General features: G+C 36.6%; 1 long non-coding RNA gene across 1 annotated transcript; it reads left to right on the forward strand.

Moving 5' to 3' along the window:
* Positions 1-2,369: 2,369 nt before the first annotated feature.
* LOC309481421 lies at positions 2,370-8,996 on the forward strand. Its single transcript, XR_014200010.1, has 2 exons — positions 2,370-4,316; positions 4,901-8,996. It is a non-coding gene; the product is annotated as an uncharacterized lncRNA (long non-coding RNA).
* Positions 8,997-9,259: the final 263 nt, after the last annotated feature.

A 9,259-nucleotide genomic window follows, 5' to 3' on the forward strand; every position in this document is an offset into this window, starting at 1 on the left:
CAGCTGCTGCCTGAACCCAAACAAACAGATGAACTAGAAGAACTAACTAGCACTATGAGCACCATTCTCTCTAGAACATTGGATGTGGTTGCACCTATTAAATTAAAAAAGGTAAGAGAGAAAAATAAAGCACCATGGTATAACAATACTACGCATGTTTTAAAGAGAGAAACCCGTATTTTAGAGCGTAAATGGAAACAAACTAATTTAGAGGTCTTTAGAATCGCGTGGAAAGACAGTATGTCACGTTATAAAAAGGCCCTAAAAGCGGCCAGGGCTGAGCACCTCCGCAAACTAATAGAAAACAACCAAAATAATCCAAGGTTTTTATTTAACACCGTGGCTAAACTAACAAATAAACAGACGTCACCCGAACAAAATATCCCGTTACAGTTCAGTAGTAATGATTTCATGAACTTCTTCACTGAGAAAATAGAAAGCATCAGAACCACAATTGTAAACGTTCAATCTTCAATCGCGCCTTATAATTCAGCTTCAATTATCACCCCGCAAGAACAATTACAGTGCTTTACAACTATAGAACAAAAAGAGTTAAATAAACGTATCACTTCATCTAAAACAACAACATGTTTATTAGATCCTATACCAACTAAACTACTGAAAGAAGTGTTACCTGTAGTGGAAGAGCCTCTCCTCAATATTATTAACTCGTCTTTATCTCTAGGTCATGTTCCAAGAACATTTAAACTGGCAGTTATAAAACCTCTCATTAAGAAACCGCAATTAGATCATAATAATCTAGCAAATTATAGACCCATTTCAAATCTTCCATTTATGTCAAAAATATTAGAAAAAGTGGTGTCCGCTCAACTGGGCTCTTTCTTGCAACAAAATGATATCTATGAAAAGTTTCAGTCTGGATTCAGACCGCATCATAGCACTGAAACTGCGCTCGTTAAAATCACAAATGATTTACTTTTAGCTTCTGACCAAGGCTGTATCTCAATACTAGTTTTACTTGATCTTAGTGCTGCGTTCGATACTATAGATCACACAATACTCTTAGATCGACTACAAAATTATACTGGTGTTCAAGGACAAGCACTAAGCTGGTTCAAATCATACCTATCTGACCGCTACCATTTTGTCAATTTAAATGGAGAAAAATCGATCATAACTCCAGTAAACTATGGAGTGCCGCAGGGATCTGTGTTAGGCCCTCTGTTATTTTCAATATATATGATGCCACTTGGAAATATTATAAGGAAACATGGAATTAGTTTCCATTGTTATGCTGATGACACTCAAATATATATTTCATCAAGGCCGGATGAAAACGCTAAATTTTCCAAATTGACAGAGTGTGTTAAAGATATAAAAGATTGGATGACGCGTAATTTTCTTTTATTAAATCCAGACAAGACAGAGGTAATACTTATCGGTTCAAAAAACCGCCCACAAAACCTCGCACAATACAACTTTAACATCATAGGATGTCCTGTTACTTTATCCGCTACAGTAAAAGACCTGGGTGTTACACTCGATTGCAACCTGTCTTTTGAAAATCATATTTCATATGTTACAAAAACAGCCTTTTTCCACCTTAGAAACATTGCTAAGCTACGTAATATGCTATCAGTTTCTGATGCAGAAAAGTTAGTTCATGCATTCATGACCTCGAGACTGGATTACTGTAATGCCTTATTAGCTGGTTGTCCTGCATCCTCAATAAACAAGCTACAGTTAGTCCAAAATGCCGCCGCTAGAGTTCTTACGAGATCAAGAAAATATGATCATATAACACCGATTTTATCATCACTGCATTGGTTACCTATAAAGTTCCGTATTAATTACAAGGTATTGCTACTGACTTATAAAGCCCTAAACGGCTTAGCTCCAGTCTATTTAACGGATCTTCTATCGCCCTATAATCCATCGCGCTCTTTAAGATCACTAAATTCAAGGCTTTTGGTCATACCTAGGATATTCAGAACCACCAAAGGAGGGAGAGCATTTTCACATTTGGCTCCAAAACTCTGGAATAGTCTTCCTGATACTGTTCGTTGCTCAGACTCGCTCTCCCAGTTTAAAACTAGATTAAAGTCGCATCTCTTCAGCCAAGCATTCATATAATCCCACAGTTCAAACTACAATCCGGCCTCTAGCTCATAAATGCCAGAGGAGAACTGGCCCCCGACTGAGCCTGGGTTCTCCCAAGGTTTTTTTTCTCCATTAGGTCACCTGATGGAGTTTTAGGACACCATTAGGTCACTTGATGGAGTTTTTCGGTTCCTTGCCACTGTTGCCTTTGGCTTGCTCAGTTGGGGATATTTTGGGGATATTTAATTTAATTTTATCAATCAATAAATTCCTCTTGAAATAAACTTTGTTGTATTGTAAAAGCAATTTTCAGAGATTAATAAAAACAGCATCAAAGGTGTAAGAAACTTTCAAGAAGCAAAAATTGTTTTAAAGAGAAAAGGTTTATTCTTTGAGGATTCTTTTCACAGCCGCAGCCACCCAGATGTGAAATAGAATGACCTAGTGGACTCAATGAAACATAGACATTTTATACAGGTTTCTGACATTCTTGACTCCTCCTTTCCCAGTTTCTGTAAATTTCCTTAAAGACATCTTATATCTCAAGCTGGTATGGACTGGTCCCCCCCCCCCCCAGAACACATGCTGTTCTTTGTCCCTGAGAAGTCAAAAGGCCTTCATCTACAATCTAAATGACCTCCTGCTTCCCTCAGGAGGGGGCCTGGGACCCTATTATTATACGACACCCTGTATTCCTTAACTAAAACTCTTTCTCGTGCCCCAGGTGGTTGTTCTCTTTCCTGGCCCATCTGGCATTATTGTGTTTGTTCTTTTATGTCCCCTTCAGCTGTAAGAGATCCTCACAGAAACATATGACTAAATGATATTAACAGTTAGGAAAACGATGAAAATTAAGTAATACTGAATTTTTCCATCACAATATTCCTCCTCTTTATCATTCTCTGATAAACTATATATATAAAAATTCAGCCTTGTTTTCTAATTTTAATTAAACCCATTACGCTATTAAATCTTCAGAATAGAATCAATTCAAGTCTTTACATAAGACTAGAATTAATTCAAGTTTCTTACATCACAGTTATGCCCTTCATGTCTTATTCTCGTATACCTGATCACTCTACTTGAACTTTGAAAAAGTAAAAAGCTTGTATCAAATAAATAAGCATTTTGTCTGAAACCGGGCTAAAAATGAACAAACATTGTTATCGCATTTTCCTGGTTGAGAACCAGACCCTCAGTCATCCCAGACATAGCTCAAAGCATATAGTAAGAAAAACGTAAATGATTATAATTGCAACTTCCGTCACTCGTACCATCTGCATATTTTGTTCATCCCTAGGATAGACTGTACCCATTAATAACAAAATTATCAGAATAACACATACAATCATAACACTATGTATTTGTATATGTAGCTTTTTCAATTAATCACAATATTTTGTCAGGAAATGGTTTTACTTCTAAAGCTGTATTTAATTAAAATCTATTTAATAAAATCTAACCCGACTTTTCCATTACATACCGTTTTTTTTCTTATCACCATACTTCACATTAATTAATAAATCTTCTACCTGAAAACACATTTTTCTTTGCACAAGTCAAATGATTAGATTTATATCAATACTAAGCCCTAATTTGATTCAATCAAATAAAAATCATAAAACTTTTCTTCAACCATTAATTGGTCAACATTTTCTCCAGATATGTTGATCATCTCGTTGCCTCATGGACGTTCCATCTTCACCAATATGACACTTTGCATGCCGTAGAGAGGATTTTTCCAACGTTGGCGGGGTAGATAGTTTCTAGCACATATCATTGATCCCCCACTTTATTCTTTGCGTTGGTGTTTTGGGTTGCTGACGTTGGTTGGTGTGGTTAAGGTCAGATGCTTCGACCCAGGTCTAACACTCTTCAATCATTTTCAAATCCTTACAAGATTTTCCCTTAGATCACGATCGCACCCCCACTGGAATGAGTCATTTACTGTCTGCTGTCACCTGCGAAAGCAGACCTTAAGTGATTTTGTTAGTGACCGCTTGTCTTGCCGTCCCTTTGGTGTGACCTGTGAAATTTTCAACCTGAAACATATCACCGGATAATTTTTGCTCATTGAATAGCACTCGGGGTCCTTGTTCCCCAAAAAAACATTCAACCCATGTTGCTCATGTTAACAAAACAATACAGAATCAGTTCTGTTTGGTTCAATCCGTTCTGACATCCTGCAAAATGAAAATGTTAAGTTATGCGCTGCGCAAGGTGCCCCCCTGAAGAGTTCAGGCCCCCCCTGAAGAGTTCAGGCTCTTATCTGACCATTGTGTGTGTGTGTGTGTGTGTGTGTGTGTGTGTGTGTGTGTGTGTGTGTGTGTGTGTGTGTGTGTGTGTGTGTGTGTGTGTGTGTGTGTGTGTGTGTGTGTGTGTGTGTGTGTGTGAAAAGTCTGCATCTTCTGTAAAGAAAAACAAATGTTGAGGTTATTGTCACATAGTTTTTTTTTTGTCTGCTGTGCTGCCGCATCTGCCCTGGCGTTTCCTGTCGAAACAATTCTTGTTATTAGCACACTTAAAATACAAACAATGCACACAATTAAACCCAATGTCCTCCCAACATTTATCTTCCCACCTGTGCGATGGCTTTCAGCAAATGTGAACCCCTTAGTAATCCAGATCTGGCTGGTTAAGACAAATAAAGTTCTTCTAACCTCTCCTGGACTTTCCTGAATGCAAATGGTCCTTCTGATCCCCTGAAGAGTTGAAAGGCTCTTATCTGACCACCAGTGGGTTCCCCCTGGACTTTTACTGTCCTTACATACCGATGAGGTCAAAGCTAGATAACCTCTCAGCCTGCTGTGAAGACAGTGGGTTTAGCCCCCCTTGTGAGGCCGAAATGTCTTTGTTTGTGGCCTGAATACAAATTATCCATACTAAAAAGTTCAAAGACTCATCTGATCACTTGTTTTACTGTGCGTTCTCTTGTTCCCGCCACGAGCATATTCATCCTCCTCTTTATGCACGACACTCATCTCGTGCATAAATTTAACGTAATAAAATTCTCTTACTTTTATCAGACGTCCATAGTGACTTCCATTTCAAGGTACACATTTACATTCTTATCAGTTCTTGCTTTCCCTCGGAAATTGAACCCATGACCTTGGCGTTACAGGTGTCACACTCTAATGTTTGAGCTACAGGAAAAACTGCAATATTTGTTAATATTTATTTGGTAACATTTGTTTTGGATAAAGTTTGCTAACCCAAACGTTGTCCTTAACTAACGCATACTGTTCAAAACATGAATTAACACTCACACTCATCCCTGACTATGAACCGCTCATATTTCTTATTTATATATTTTCTCTAAAAATATTTACATTTTAAATGACAGTTTAACCTTACATTTTCCTGTATCTTTTATCTAATGTTTTTATTTATGGCCTCTTTACCAGTTTCAAGGCATGTCTGTTCATTATTCATTTGATTTTAGAAAAGTCAGCTGGATTGTTTTTTTGGTTCATTATCTGACTGATAACAGAAAGACAGACAGAGTATCAAGCAGTCTCTCAGCAGTCCACTCAAACAGTCTCTTTCTCTCTCACTATAAGCAAATCATCTTTTCAACAGCCTCCTAGGACTGCAACTAAAATAATCATAGTCATAGTCAATCCTTAATAGTTCACAAATGTCAAAATACAAATATTTGACTCAAATTAGAACCATTACAATAATCTAAAATACATTATGCTATGATCTTTTCTAAGGTTATCTTTAGTTTAAATACTCAATTCACCTAACCTTCGTTTTTTCAGAAATTTCTCTTGACTCATCACAAGCTGTTCTCATCTTTAGCCACCACCATGTCCAACGACCTTCAGAAGTTAAAACTAGTTCAATATCAAACGTTTTTTCCTTGCCCATGAGGCAACCAACATCATGTTCCTTATATAAATTAATACGACTTGTTACGGTCTCCACAACAAATAATGACAATCACCTCACGGTCTCAGTTGGCTCTTGAAAGCCTATTTCCATTAGCTCTTAAGCAATAATTTTCTTTTCTTCAGGGTGTTGTCTCCCTGGCATAGATGCAGACACGTCACAATGGAGGACAAGCCATACAATCAACGCGGTTTCTTGTGAGTGGTATAGGGGCTCACATTTTCTGGGGCAGACTGAACTTCTTACAGCTCATCTCGCCTCTCAATGATCTGCTGAAGCTGATCGCCACTCAGTCAATCAGCGCCACTCTCATATCCATCTCACATAAAAAAACACCTCCATCAGGAAATGCCCAGTGTTTTTGCGTGACCCTTCTGTCTTAGGTTGTCCTTTTGGCCTTAAGATCTTACCCGTCTTTGAAGTAATCACTCGTACACACTGGTAACCGCTTTTCCCCATTACAGAATCTGTGACCGTTTTCTTCAACATAATCTGTTGTTTTCTGGAGCTTAGGAAAAGGCGCATTCAAGAGTCATCAGAGCCATTCGGACTGCCTACTAGTGTTAAACATAGGGAGACGGATTAATAACAGCAGTATTTAATCACTTAAATTCATTATTATACTCAGTGAATTTAGATCACAATCGTACATTCAGTGTACTGTTACTTCTGTAGCCGGAGCCATCAGCCCTGTTTTATGGTGGAGGCTAAAATGAGACAGTCACTGGTCCCAAAATAAACAAGTTCAAATCAGTATTATTTTAAAGACTTCTTTAAAGTCTTTCAGTTTTACTTTTAAAACGTTTTAAGTACAAATTGCCCTTTTGAATGGCAATGATTTCCTTTAACATCTCTGTGTCTATGATTTTCAACTGAAACACTGTGCTTTACACAGGCTCAGACAACAGCTTTCAGCTGACACTGAATGAGAGAGAGACTCTTGAGGCATTCAGGACTGATACACTGCATTCTCATAAACTTTTAACTTCAGACTTTATCTACCATCTTAAGGCATCTTTTCCATAAATTACATGTATTGTAATTTAGACATTACAAATTTCCACTCAGAATGAGTCTCTGTTGCACTGAAACTGTGGCAGTTTCAGTCACAGCACATACCAAATCCAGATAAGCAAACCTGTTTTGGCCAATTCACAATCTTATCTTTTGAACCCAAAACATCGGCTGTTGGCTCTTTTCATAGTCAACAACAAGCTTTTGTTTAATCAAATGCCTTTTTTATACATTTTACATTTTGCAACTGTTAATCCTGTAACACTGCTTCTGCTTATTTTTTCTTAAAGAAATAATAATTATTCTAGTTCTTAATAACGTTTCAAATTTCATTTCAATTTTAGTTGTCAGATTTTCAATTACCATAATTTAATACCCGACTTCAATGTTTTCTCTAGGAGTTGATCAATCTGCTTCTATGGTTCATACTATCTTTTTAGACTGCTCTCTCTGCTTGTCATACATTTTATGATTATCACTATAAATCATTCGTTAGATTTGTCTCTCTATATCATCTAAAACCTTATCAAAGCGTTTCATTCAAAACACAATCATCCTTTTAGTGACCGGTACTTTTAAAATATTTTGCAACTCATTTAGCTCATCTGTAATTTTACGTCAACCGGTACTTTTTATAGTTCTTTTCCTTTCAAAAGGAATTCCTTACACTTAGTATCTTTCAATCTTCTTGACAACTTTCAAAAGTTTATCTATCAAATTTCTTTTCTCCCTCATTTACTTTTACAGTCATACAGTGGGCATTTTACAGTCACCGAATGACCTTCGCTGACCGCAATAAAACACTCTTTGTTATTCTACCTACAGTCTTATCCCTGTGGTCTTTCTAACATCTCCACCCTACTTTACACCCCTGAAGCAGAGTGTTCTTATTCATGAAATGCAAACAGAGCCCCTGATAAGTTCTCTGCATTTTCCCCCACTGTCCGCTGCAAATTCAATTACAATAGCCGAATCACAATCTTCATCATATTAACACTGATCTACTTTCTAACCCATATTAACACAGACTTTTCTTTAAATTTGTGTTAGTTTGGCACTTTCTTTGTTTGGAGCCAGTCAAAGTTGATCTTTCCAATCAGAATCAAACTTTTACAAAAACATAATCTGCAAATCTCTTTAAACTGAGAGCTTCAGAGCAGAGCTGCTTACAGCATTTGCTCTCTTTTGTATCAGGACTATTCAGTTACTCTTCATACAGTATAAAGAAATTTAGCATGTCATTAATTTCATTAACACTGGTTTGATAGCTTATTCAAATGGTTAGTATGCAGATTCAACTTAATATTATCATTATTCAGTTCCACTTATCTCTACTGTTTCACAGAAATCACAAGATTCCTCAAATCTTGTTCTCAGTCTCTAAATTACACAGACAGCTATCCTAGCCGTTTGCACCTTCAACTCTTGTTATAAAAATATGGCAATCTATTATTAAATAACCTTGTTTTCATAACATTAATACAATAAAGCACATCCACATCATTATTATTGGCAGAACATTAATTTTCATAAGCGACATGGAAAATCAAAATATTCTAAGCGGGTTTCGCAAAGTTTCTGATTAACTTTTAGTCATACGTGTCTAGGGAAATTATTTCCAACCCATAATTTCCTTTATAAAACAGACAATGTCCTTGTCTTTCAATTACTTAATTTCAACAAAATATCTGACTTTGTACATTATTGATTTCCCAAATCTTCAGACATAGCTGTCTTTACATCTATCTAATTGTGTTATCATCAACAACACTGATTACAAATCACGTACATATTAACATCCAGAAGCTGGGTTGAACAAGCAAGCGCTGTTGCTATACTCCCAGCATAGCTGGACCCTTTAGGTTCAAAAGACAATGGTTGTCAAAATAAACATCATTTCAATAATTATTTTATCTCTAAAATATAGAATTTTTCCCGTTCTGCTTAATGAAACATTCCTTATCTTTATATCATGTTAATCCCTGTTAATCATACTCAATGCCTTATTTTTATCTAAAACTTACTTTTCATACCATTTACTTAATCAGGCGTTCATAAATATGAATGTTATCTTCCCCTACATGCCAGTTCCCTCTGTATCTGTTCAATCCAACAATTCACTGTTTGTATTTTCCATCAGGAAAAACATTCTCTTTTCCCTACATGCCAGTTCCTTCTCCTATCGACTCTGTTCTCTTTTATCTGATTTTCCATCAGGAAAAACTTTCTCTTTTTTTTTTTCCTACATGCCAGTTCCTTCTCCTATCGACTCTGTTCTCTTTTATCTGCT

Source organism: Leuciscus leuciscus (genome assembly GCF_965113295.1).
Source record: "Leuciscus leuciscus genome assembly, chromosome: 1".
NCBI classification, from domain to species: Eukaryota; Metazoa; Chordata; class Actinopteri; order Cypriniformes; family Leuciscidae; genus Leuciscus; species Leuciscus leuciscus.